Raw genomic sequence first — 13,112 nt, 5'->3', positions numbered from 1 at the left:
CTTTCGTCTGTTATTCTTAAAGTGACAGAATGAGACTATTTTCACTGGTTATGCACCAATGATAAGCTTTCAGTACTTTAACCAGCATCTAAGATAAGAAATTAAAAAAGCTTTTTAATCCCAAAGGAAATTCTTACAGCTGAATTAAAAATTTCACTGTAATTGCGACGGCACATGTCACAAAGACAAATAACATTATTTCTCTCATTGTGCTTAAATTCTAACCCTCCAAAACTGTTCATACTGCAGTCATTATGAGAAACTCACTATATGATTATATCACTTTCAAATCAAGCACGTCCAGCACAATGTAGAACACGATCCAATAGTTGTTACCATATTGTGAGCTAAAACTTCAATACAGATTCTTCAGCATCCGGTCACATGTGAGCTTATTCTGGCTGGTTTTCAATCCTTTTATTGGCTTCGAGGGTCGTTGGGATTTGACTTTGTCTCCAAAGAGGACGAACTCTAGATTTTAATGTTAGGTGTGTTCAGTAGGAACAATCTCACTCACTGTAGTAGTTTTTCATTTGCCTACATCACAAATAATGCAATCAGTGGGAAAGGCTTTAACGCAGCATCTCACAAGCAAAAAGACACGTTTATATTGTTACACAAGCGGCAGATATTCAAACTATTAGCAAGTTGTCTTTGGAAAATGCAGACATTTTCCGGTTCAATTACGTTACGGTTAATGACTCTGAGATCCTTGGCAGCTACATATACTATAAATAAACACAAGAGATAACTAAGTAATCCTTTAAAGTGTAAATTTTCTGTGACATACAACATATCTGACTTCAGAGAGGAAGATGCCAAGGCATAAATAGCAGACGATAAAGACACGAGGCAGCTTTGCTTTGTCTCCTCTAATAATAAAAACTGTGAAGTGACAGGTTCAGTCTCCTTATCCCCTCTCCTACACCCACCGACTACCACCTTTTGCTTGTTATCAAAGAGTTTCCTTCAAAATCCCTCAGATGTATTCTGGGACAACAGTGTCATCTCACGCAGTTTTCAAAACAAATACATGTCACCTGAAGTGTCACTGCTTGACACAGAAAAGTTTCAAGTTAGTGAACTACTTCACAAATCGTTTACCGAGTTGGACATCTCATCCCTGCTGCTATTTTGTTTTATTTTCCCAGGTACCTCTAATTGTTTGGAATAAAGCCCCTTCAAATTAAGACTTAATTTTAAACCTCCCCCCCAACTCCTCCACCTTCCTCTGTTCTCTTCATCCCTTTCAGGTCATGTCCGCACACTTTCATGGTTTGTTAAACAGAGTTATTTTCTCTCGGGCTTGCTGGTGAAAGGGAAGGAAAAGGAGACTATATGGAAGGATTTGCAGGATGGCTCTTGCCGTGTTACTCTCTGTAACTAATGGTGAAGTACCTGACTAATTATGCATCACAAACATTTATGAGAGACAGATTTTTTTTTTTGGGGGGGGGGGACTATCACTGGAATACCAATAGCGTTTAGAATATACAACATTTTGGGGAATACATTTGTTTGCTTACTTGAACCACAACCAGCGGAGACTTAAGAAAGTTACTGTTCACGGTCCTGCGCATAATCCAGCTTCTAATGCTGCAGAGCTTTGTTTTAAACAGACTTAAACAAGATACAGCAGCTTTAGAGACACTGCCGGGCAGATTTAGTTACTTTAAGACGGATGTTTTATATTTACAGAACAGACAGGAGTCCAACTTTGACAGTAAAAAGAGGTATTTCTGAAAACATCTGACAATTCATTTGAATATTTCCAATAGTAATGCATCATAAATAATACATATTTAGGTATATTGGGGCTTACAGTTATCAATAACTTTTTTTCTTCCTTTTCCAGTTGATCAATCATTTATTCTATTTTTGTGAAATCTTGTGTTCTACCATTTCCTTAAAGCCCAAGGTAGCATCTTAAAAAATCACTTTTGTGTCCTAACCACAGTATAAGGCAAACAGATATTTAATAAACAGTATTAAAAAGGCAGCAAAACCCCACGTTTTACAGTGTGGAACCCGCAAACATGGCATTTCTCCTGAAAAAATGACTATTGAGCATATTCAACGGTCTATTTTTTCTACAGACTGACTACTTAATGAATGTACACCTACTATTGCATGTATAATTCAATTCAATTTTATTTGTTTAGCGCATATTTACAACAACAGTCATCTCATAAGCGCTTCACAAAGGCAGAGACAGAAACACCCAACAATCCAAAACATCTGGATTCCCCATAAGCTTCAGGAGTCCGCAACAGTGGGAAGGAACCGAAAACCCCCGCAGGGAAAAAAAACCTCCGACATAGACGTAGATGTATAGTAAGGATGCACCAAACTACAAAGAAGACCATCACATTCACAAACTTTATGTTTTATGTATTGACTTTAGCATTTATTTTTAACGCTGAACTGAAACTGTAAAGGATGCTGAGGGAAGCATAAGAAGAGTTCATCGCGGCACCACTTTCCACCTCCCTCATTGCTATTTCCCTGCTTGCGTCTCCTGTCAACACGCTGCAGCTTCAATTGAACTCACAGTCAACCACGGGCCAAGGACACGGAGATATGAATGAATTTGTTCTCCGCAATGAACTGAAAATTGAATTTTTCTTTAAATAATCTCTATTCGGGCACTCCTTCATGAATTCCATGTTTCATGTTTTTCAAGGAAATGACAGCCAGAGGATTACCTTGGAACAAACTAGAATAGCTTTCTTCAATGCAGATAAATTGTTCGTGGGGGGGGGAGGAAACCCTAGAAAGGATGATACATGTCCTAGAGGACAGATACTGTCAGAGTCTGGTTTCCCATAACATCATTGACTTTGAAAAGTCTATGCACTGGAGAGCGAATTACAGTGAGTAATTTGGTTGTAATATAATCAATTTTTATTTTTTTGACAGATTATTCTAGGAAAGTAGTATTTAGTGGAGGTTTTTTTGCACGAAGACTGATGATTGGATAGCGACTCATTTAGGTAATACGGGAAGCCGTGCCCGTCTTTCCTCTGCCATCATGTAATTTTATGATTATTAAAACTTACGTGATCGTTAACGAGATTCTGATGAATGGAAATAGTACTCTTTAATCTAGACATGCTGTCATTTAATATTCATATTCAATTATAGATTCTAATTACATTACTAATGGTAATTCTAGAAGGCTGTGTTTCCAGCCATGAATCTTGGCAGTGATTTTTTTTTTTTTAATCAAACTTTACTATGAATGCTGAGTGAGTAAGTGACTGAGTGAGTCTATCACGTACGATGTGGGCATGACTGGCTGTCTGTTCTTCTGTACTTACACTCCCCCATGTGCGCGCTGAGCAGATGCCTCAGCCCTCAAACAGAGAACTATATAGCCCCAGTTTGGGCTTGTCAGAACACCCTGTGCTTCTCTGCACTGCCAACACTTGAAGGTCTGCCAGGCTGGCCTCATCTGCTGCCCCACCACCTTGTTAGTGCCAGGGAGGGAACGCAACTGCATAATCAGCTGCTAATACTTCTAAAAATAACACACCGAGCTCAGGGGTCAAAAGTAGGAGGGCTGAGCATCAACAGGTAGACAGCATGCCTGCATCCATAAACACATCACGCTGTCTGTTGCCGTGGTTTGTGGGAACCGAATGCTTATTTAAACACAAAGGGGGCATCAGTTTTCCAAAGAAGGTCGACGAGCTGCATTATAGTCGAACTACAACTAACAATTTCTTTCATTATTGATTAATCATTTAATCAATGAAATGTCTAAAATAAAAATGTTCCAAAAGCGACATTATCAAATGCTCAAAGCCACCCTACAGTTATGTAAGACAGAGAAAAGCTACAAATCCTCACATCCACAACTTGGAGACAGAAAAAAAAAGTCTGCCATTTGAACTAATTTGGGTTTTTGGACTAAAACAGTTATTCAATTATCAAACGAGTCAACACCTCTGAGTCCAAGGCGATAGTTCTCTGCTGGAAACTGGTGGATTGGTCCCTCTGGGTTGGGACCAAATTGCCGTCTCAAGTGAAGAGCTCAAGCATCCTGGCATGTTGTTCATGAGTGACGGGAAAATGGAGTGTGAGATGGGCAGATGGGTTGGTGCGGTGTCAGCAGTAATGCAGGCGTTGTACCGTACTGTTTGTGAAGAGGGCGCTGAGCTGGAAGGGGAAGATCTCGATTTAACAGTTGGTCTTCGTTCCAACCATAACCTACGGTCATGAGCTCTGGCTAATGACCAACAGAATGAGACTGTAGATACAAGCAGCTGAAATGGGTTTTCTTTGTAGGGTGGTTGTGCTTCGCCTCAGTGATAGGGTGGGGAACTCAGAAAACCTGAGGGAGCTCAGAGTAGTAGTCCCTGTTATGTCACATCAGCTGAGGTGGTTCAGAAATCTAATAAGAAAGAGTCCAGGGTGCCTTCCTTTAGAGGGTTTTTTGGGCAGAACTCACTGGAAGTATATCTCATCTGGCCTGAGATCACCTTGGGTTTACCAGGAAGGAGCTGGAAAATGCTGCAGGGAAGAGGGACAAATTTCCCCACTATGGGATTATTGTATCGTATCGTATCGTATCTCGAAGGTCTTGCTTACCCCACTACAACTGTGACTTGACCAGATAAGTGCAAGAAAATGGAGGGATAGATCAAAAGAAGTATTATTTTTCTAACAATTAATTAATATTGCTAGCTAGGTTTTAATACAACTTGTCTATAACTATGCAAACAGCTTTGTGAGGCTGTCCAATGCTGCACTGCAGTGCTTTAAGCTAAATGTTAATATCAGAATGCTAACATGCAAGACTTTCTAATAAGGACTGAACACAAAGAACAGCTGATATTAATCTAAATTTGAATATTTTAGCTGGTATTTGATCATAAACCAACATGTTTTGGACAAAACATTCTTAAGATCTGCTGATGAAGTGACTTTACATGTTAAGGCATCATCTTATAACAAGTCAACCTGATGGGAACATGAATATCTGCACCTTATTCTATGACAAACTGCAAAAATTAGAGACATTTTACTCAGAACACAACATAATAAACCTTGTGGTGGCACCAGAGGCTGAGTCAAGCATTTCTGAGATTCATCCTCTGGGTTTTATGAGTATCAGTCCCATATGTCACAGTAATACATCCAATAGTTGATAAGATGTGACACACACACACAAACTTCAAACAATGAACTGGTAAGTTTCTTTTGCCTTAATTAAAAACACACTATCACCAACTGACATCAGCTATGACAGCCTACAAGCTCCAGCAACAAGGAAAAGTGTACGTAATTTTCTTGACAGTAAGATTTTGTGTCCACATTCATACCACGACTACTTAAACATATTAGTATTCAAACTAAATGATCAACATGCGATGCACAAAGGAGACAGGGGCGCTTGGAAAGGTAAAAACAAACAGCAGATGGTAGACAGACAGCTTCAGAAAGGACAACGTGCAAATCTTTTCATATGGTTATGAAGCGAAATAAGCATGGCGTGTTTATGACGTTAATATTTGATAATACTCGTGTGATACCCAGCGATGAATTACTCTATTTTAAAACACCCATGTTAATTTTGCTGTCTCTACAGAGTGATTGTTTTGTAGTGGCCCATCCTCCTTGTCAATTAAGTGTTTTAATGTTCAAAGGCTTTGAGGAGCCTCATGAGTGGAGTAATTTAACCCAGAATCCTGATGAAAGCTAATGCTAATTGTTATGGTTCTAACCGTCATAAATATTCATTTGTCAACCCAGTGTAGCGTTCATGACACACCACTCAGTGCTCTCTGCAGAGATTTACAGCTTTGAAGATGCCAGGATTTGTTAGGAGACCTGCTTTTCCAGTAGAGTGGGAAAGATATTGAGACGTATGCTTTCATCATTTTCTCCAAGATACGGCTTTGACTTAGGTTCATTATCCTACCCTTGATGAATGATCCACCACTTTATATCTTATCTTTATGTATTTTGGGCTTTTGCAGTGAAGGTGGAAAGTAGCGGAGGATATTCACAGTAAGGGTTGTGAATTACCCGGAGTATTGGAATATTGTTTCTGGAAAGGCACATGGACTGGCAACAAAGGCGCTGTTGGGTTTTCCAATTTCATTTTTTGATCCTTTGAGCCCCTGGAATGAAATGCCATTCTTCTCAATTGTACTGGGGTGACAGCAGAAGTCTTAGCAGCGGAAATCTCAAAACCTCTGACAATAGAAGCCAAAACTATGTGCATGGCTTGATACCCACGAGGGGGTAAGTGGGGAAATTAAATTTAGGGGATTTTAGGAAACTGACCTTTTGAGCAGGCATTTTGAGATACGCTTTATCAGCATGCGTGGTGACTTATGCGTTGCTTGTACTTTGCACATGGCAAGGTGCATTTTGAACTACTTGTCATTTGATGGATTTATTTAATATCTATCCTGCCATTACATCATATTAGAGACAGACAATGCTCGTCACAAAAGTGTGTATTCACAGTAAAATTTCATCCACAGAATACACCATATGTCAGCACTTTTTTAAAAAACTGTTAATTTCCATAACAAAGATCTACCTATCTGTACTCAGATACAAATAGGGTTCGAATCATAGATATGTATCATAAAGACTAGATGTCTTAAGGTGGCATTTTGAATGGGATCACCCTTCAGCCATCTTGACACGGGGCAGCTCTCTGTCAGAACCTGTGGTACGTGAAGGAAGGTGAGTGATCTGCACAAATACGGATTTACAAACAGTTTGGTTTCTTACAAACGTTAGTAATGTGGCTACAATTCAAATTACAAAAATACAAATAAAATACAAAATAATTAAAATACAAATTGTTGCTGGCCGTGAGAGTGTAACATAATTATCCATAAGTGCAGCGTTATAACTACACCTCTGACGTTTATAACAAACCAAACTGTTTGAAAATCGGTAGAAAATTGAGCAAGTTATGGTTATTTAAAAAGTACATGCACCACTACAACACAATGTTATGGGTGAGCGAGCTGACCGTGGCAAGATGGCCGCCAGTGTGGCCGTGCGATTCCATTGGCCAACAGCGCGTACAAGACATCTAGCCTTTATTACACATATCTATGGTTCGAATACGAAGATTCTGGAAGTTCAGGAAGCTGGAAAAAGTTGGCAATTTTGAGACAGAGAATATGGAGGAACCTGTGGTGTGACGGACCAGTTGAGCTCCCCCACTCGCGGTTCAGCAAACACGTGAACTGCAAATTAATTGCGAAGTTTAACCATCAAAGTGTGAAATACTGCTGCTGTTACTTTTTAAAATAACTACAAGCACACTCAGAGCGTCCTCGGCCAAATCAAATACCCTATCTCACAGTTTCAAAGAAAGTGGTCCAGACGAGCATTAAAATTTAAGTGACCATGCTCCGCTTCTCCGACAAGTTTTTTATGAAATTCAGCTTGGTGGTTTTTGTGCAGTCAGCACTTAGAACACACCTCCACCTCGGTGTGGAAGAATTCCCTAAATACTGATGCAGAGCTGCAGTGACGGGAGACAAAGCTGATGCGTGGCCACATGTACGGAGCATGGTAAGAGCAGCTGATAGTGTCTTGGCAGTATTTATATTTGCTATCCGGGATACAAGCCAATCTGTGAGTTTTGTGATCCTTTGCACAAGTGAAATGGAACCCACTTACTTTGGCTTGAGGGGGCACAAAGTAGACTTCTGCTGAAAAAGTTGGCAAAGTTTGAAAGCATCTATGATTATTTCTAGCACTTGTATAAGAAGCTTGTAATGCAGCCCAGGTGTGCAGGTATTGTTTCTGCTTTAATTATTATGTTCTAAAAGTGGAGGGATGTTTGTTTAGTTTTTTTTTTAGTTTTTTTTTTTTCAGTTTCTGAAGCAAGTCCAATCTGTTGTTCAGAAACCTGCATTTATGATTCCGGCTGCATCTCAATTATATGTGTTTTGATTCCCACAAGACAGAGATCCTTAGAATCTGATGCGGTCTTGAAAACAAAAGCTGTTTACATGAATTTTTATTCAAGCTTACTTAGACAAGCAGTACTTTACTTGACAGTGTTGACAAAATTGAAGCTTTCAGCTGTGCAATTTTTTTTTTTTTTTTTTTGTACTGTTAGTTTGGAAGTGTGAGATTGTCTTTTTGTAGGTGTCAATCAAAATGCAAATGACAGTTGTTGAGGGGTTTTTTTTTTCCAGTTATGGTTTGTACGTACACATTTTAACACAGCAGGAAATTACATGTTACCTTTTAAAATGAGGATGATATTGAGAGAGTCTGAACTCTAAAAGAAGAAAATACAAATAAACAGCAAAGCCGCAAAAAAACTCCACAACCCACCTCAAATGTGAATCTACTCAGGCAATAAATCAGAACATAAACACTAAACTCGTGCAATTCAAGCATGAGTTCCCAAAACAATTCCATCATGCTCCAAAAACTGGGCAGCCTTCCTCTACCACTGAAGCTGACAAATTTAGCAATGTAAACTCAGCCACCACGAAATGTTGTCTCTTCTTCTGCATTCCTTGCTTTTCATTTAACAGCCTTTTTTTTTCCCCTCCCCTTGCATTATTTTACAGTCAGACACACACTCACCAGAAAAAACTGCAGTGTGTAACAATTGGAAACTGAACAGCTCCACTGGAACCACTGCATCCCTGACGTTGTTTCACAAAGGCGAGGAGAGGATATCTGTCGGTTTCCAAAGACACATTTTGTGAAGCACAAACATTATTATCATGTCTGTCTTTGTTCCCCAGTGTGTCTTTACCACTACACAGGGCCCAGATTCCTTAAGGAAATGTGAGACCTGGTTGGCAGTGCCAGGACCATAGCGGGTATGCCCGGTGAGGGACGCAGGCAACGGGCACGCTGCCAACCCGCACACTGAGCCTCCAAGCTGTCTGCACTGCACCACATGATGAAAGAAATACATTTACATTAATCATGTCGCCATGCTTCTCCAAGGACTCTGCCCTCCTGTTGTCCCCATCTCCATACAAAAAAAAAAAACAAAAAAAAAACACCCCAGACGTTGCTAATTGGGCAGACATTTTTAAACCAGTGAACAGATTCAACAAGAGCTATTTAAAGTTTGGGGTTGATAATAGGCTGCTCTGTCCAGAAAAAAAAAAAGAATGCAATTAGTTTCAGTCACACAAGGACAGGATGAATTAGTTACTACCAGCACAGCTTTAAACACACACTGCAGTAGTAGCAGCAGTAGTACAGCAGTGATACTGTACAGTGCCAATCAAAAGTATTCACACTCTTTGAAAGTTTTCCCCTTTTATTGCTTGTCAAGATTGAATCAGGGTCTATTTAGTCTGCCTTGTTTTGACAAAAGAATTTAACAAAAAGACTAAAGTGAAAACAGATTTTGACAAAAAAAAGAATTGATTAAAAATCCATCCATCCATTATCTATACCTGCTTAATCCTCACTAGGGTCACGGGGGGGGCTGGAGTCTATCCCAGCTGACACCTGGACAGGTCACCAGTCTATCACAGGGCCACACTTAGAGACAGACAACCAACTCACATTCACACCTACGGACAATTTAGAATCACCAATTAACCTCAACATGTTTTTGGACTGTGTGGGAGGAAGCCGGAGAACCTGGAGAGAACCCACGCTGCACGGGGAGAACATGCAAAGTCCACGTAGAAAGATCCTGGGTGTCCTCACTTGGACGTGGACCAGCGACCTTCTTGCTGTGAGGCAACGGTGCTAACTACTGATCCACCTTGCAGCCCTTTGATTAAATCTATTAAACATAAAATAAATAATGACTATATCTATCATGCCCCAATACCTCCGTTACGTAGACTCACCAAACGTAACATAAGTGCAGCCAACTGTTGCTAGAAGTCACATAATTTGTAAAATAGAGGTCATGCAAGTACAGTGAATGTGCCTCAAGTGATTGCAGTGTGTAGACACCTTTATCTGGAAGGTCCAACCACTGGTCAGTCAGCGCTTCTGTCTATAACCACACCATAAAGACTGAAACTAGCCTTTAAAATATTCAGTATATTATAATTTAAAACAAGAAAAACTACCAAAGTCGACATTACAAAAGTCAAAATCATCAAATACGTGACACTTTTTCTTTCAAAATGACCTAAACATTTAAATCTGTTGTTAGCATTGACCAAACACTCAGCTCATCATTTCAGCCCTTTCTTGACAGACCTGTATTTTATAGCAGAATATTTTTTTTCAGATGATTTCCTCTTTACAACCCCAGCTGCAAACATATGTTTGGTGAGAGATTCCAGTATTATCAGTGGAGCAATACAATCTTCTTGGATTGATTGCTTGTCTGCTTTGTAGCTTTTGCAATGAAACGTCATTTATTAATTAAAACTAACAAACGACTCCACAATGAAATGGTGATTCTCACAGAGACCATCAGCACTGGAAGATCCAGCAACATGTGCATCCCTCAAACAACCAGAAGGTTTTAATGCTGGTATAATCACTGAATCTCTACTATAACAGCCTTCAGAATTTTATCCTCATTTCATTTTATTATGTCACACCTCTGACCTCCATGGCTGTAGCACATGGTACCACAAGTAATGAAGAGGCCAAAGCTCAAGTTGCTTCTTTCTGTTTATAAGCTAAAATACAACTTTCTTCAAATAAACAGCTAATTTGATGTCTATGAAGCACCAACCCTCCTGCTTCCACGAGGCATTCTAAGTCTTCTTGTGCACAGAATCTAGATATACAAATGAGACCGACATTATTATTCATTATTCTGCACGAACTGCATTACATGTCTGAATGGATGTTTTGATCAGAGAAGAATCAGTTAGTTGATTTACAGATTAGTCAGCCAGCAGAGAATGAATATGCAGCTTTTAATAATCCATTAATCGGACATTTTTCAAGCAAGACAACCAAACATTCCCAGGTTCCAACTTCTCAGATGTGAGGACAGATGATTGTCATTTTATATAGAAATATCTTCAGTATCTCTTGGATTTAGTTTGTCACCTGGACAATATGAACAAAATGAAACCAGATAATGATTGAGAATAAAAGCAGAAAAAACTGTTAGAGCCATAAATTTGGTTAATTCTGATTAAACATTTGTCCAAAAACTGGTTTAACAATTTAAAATGTCCTCAAATGCAACAACCATACAGTTAATTTTTCCCAAACCTCTAAACACAAGCTGTAAGACTCAGACAGTAATATAGCACAGATATGTTTTACTGCTCTTTGATGAGGGTCATGTGTAAAAACAATTTAACTGAAATGTCATGTTAAAGTAATAGACATGACTAAGTATACAGATCATCCATCTATGCATTATCTATACACCACTTAATCCTCACAAGGGTCACTGGAGTCTATCCCAGCTGACTCAGGGTGAAGGCAGGGGACACTCTGGACAGGTCACCAGTCTATCACAGGGCTACACTTAGAGACAGACAACCAAGCACACAACGGACAAACTTAGAATCACCTCAGAATAACCTCAACATGTTTTTGGACTGTGTAGGAGGAAGCTGGGGAACCCAGAGAGAACACACGCTGCACGAGGAGAACATGCAAACTCCACGCAGAAAGATCCCGGGTGTCCTCACTGGAACGTGAACCGTCGACCTTCTAGCTGCGAGGCGACGGTGCTAACCACCGAGCCACTTTGCAGCCCGTATACAGATCAGATAGTGGTTAAAAAAAAAATTAATAAATAAACTTCTAATTTAAAGCAGGAAATAAACAGTGATCTCTCGAGTCTGTGATCCAATGTTTTGTTGACCCATCCATCCACCCCACCCTCCCTACACAGACTGTTACTGAAGAACTACATGATTTCACTTCTTTTTTTGCTCCCAGGATAACTGTAGTGGTCACTAGAGAGCGCCGTCACAATGAAATGTAACCAGAGCTCACAATGACCTGCTTGCACAGCATACAGCAACCTACAGAGAGAACAGCTGCAGGGAGGAAACTGCTGTATAAACATTTTAGATCCACAGGAGGTGAATGTCAGATCCTCAAAAGGATGAAAGTCTTTAGCAATAAAAATATATATTTACCAGCCTTTCAAAGCAGGTAGTCAACTGCAAGAAGACACTCTAGTCACGGAATATCATAATCTTGACCGAAAGCAGATGGTATCTCTCAGAACTTTATGACAGTTACTGACAGCGTGGCTGTCAGAGTCTCCACACTAGATGTAGTTGAAGTCTTCAGTATGTTTAGAACATGTTGTCAGTTGGGGAGATGTGCCACCAGCTGGCTACCTCTCAAATTAAATGCCCTACTTACAAACAAGGTTTATAAATCTGCACGCATTATAAAGAGATTTAATTATTGATCTGACCGTTAGAAGCAGATCAATGATGATTTTTTGTGGCCACGCAGACTAAAGCGCATTTAGAAATTAAATGACAGAGAAAGGAGGCTGGAGGAAGATTTATACAGCCACAGTATACATGCCTCACTGACTCACTGAGAGCGATGCTGTTACATTACATTATCGTAAGGATGCTGCTGACCGGCTGCTGCTGCTGCTGCTGCTTAGTATGGTGTGTGTGGCTGTTTTTAAAATCTATTATGGGAACAATAACATCAGGTCGGATTCGAAGATGCAGCCTGCTGATACGAGCCATTGTGTTTTCCTCGAATACGACGATGCTTTTCTATGTACAACCCACATTTAAATAGAGATGTTTATGTGGGATGCACAGATTTGTTTTCTTAGAATTGACCTTGACCAGACAATTATCATCCAGAAAAGATATAAACTGGAATCTCAGGTTGTATAACACAAGAAAAGCCAAAATAAATGTACACAAACTCCCTATGATCGTTTAATTTAAAGTTTTCAATGCATATTCTTTCCTTTATCTGTTGAAATGTGTTGTTGATGTGGGCCACAGGTTGGTGTGAACCTATGCCACATGTTGTCTGTAAAGATCCTGCAATGAAACGCCAAGTTCTTTTTTTTTTTCTTTTTTTTTTGGAGGAAGGCAAAAATATTATTGTTTACTCGGAATCAGAAAATAAAATTATTTTAATGACTATCAGCCCACGCTCACATCTTGCTAATTGCCCATGAAGTCATTTCCATAAATAATTGCTCCCGTTTATTACAGAGGCCC

The sequence above is a fragment of the Stegastes partitus genome, unplaced genomic scaffold (genome assembly GCF_000690725.1).
Source record: "Stegastes partitus isolate 25-593 unplaced genomic scaffold, Stegastes_partitus-1.0.2 Scaffold201, whole genome shotgun sequence".
NCBI classification, from domain to species: Eukaryota; Metazoa; Chordata; class Actinopteri; family Pomacentridae; genus Stegastes; species Stegastes partitus.
The sequence above is the reverse complement of the archived record's forward strand: the minus strand, read 5'-3'. Positions refer to the sequence as shown.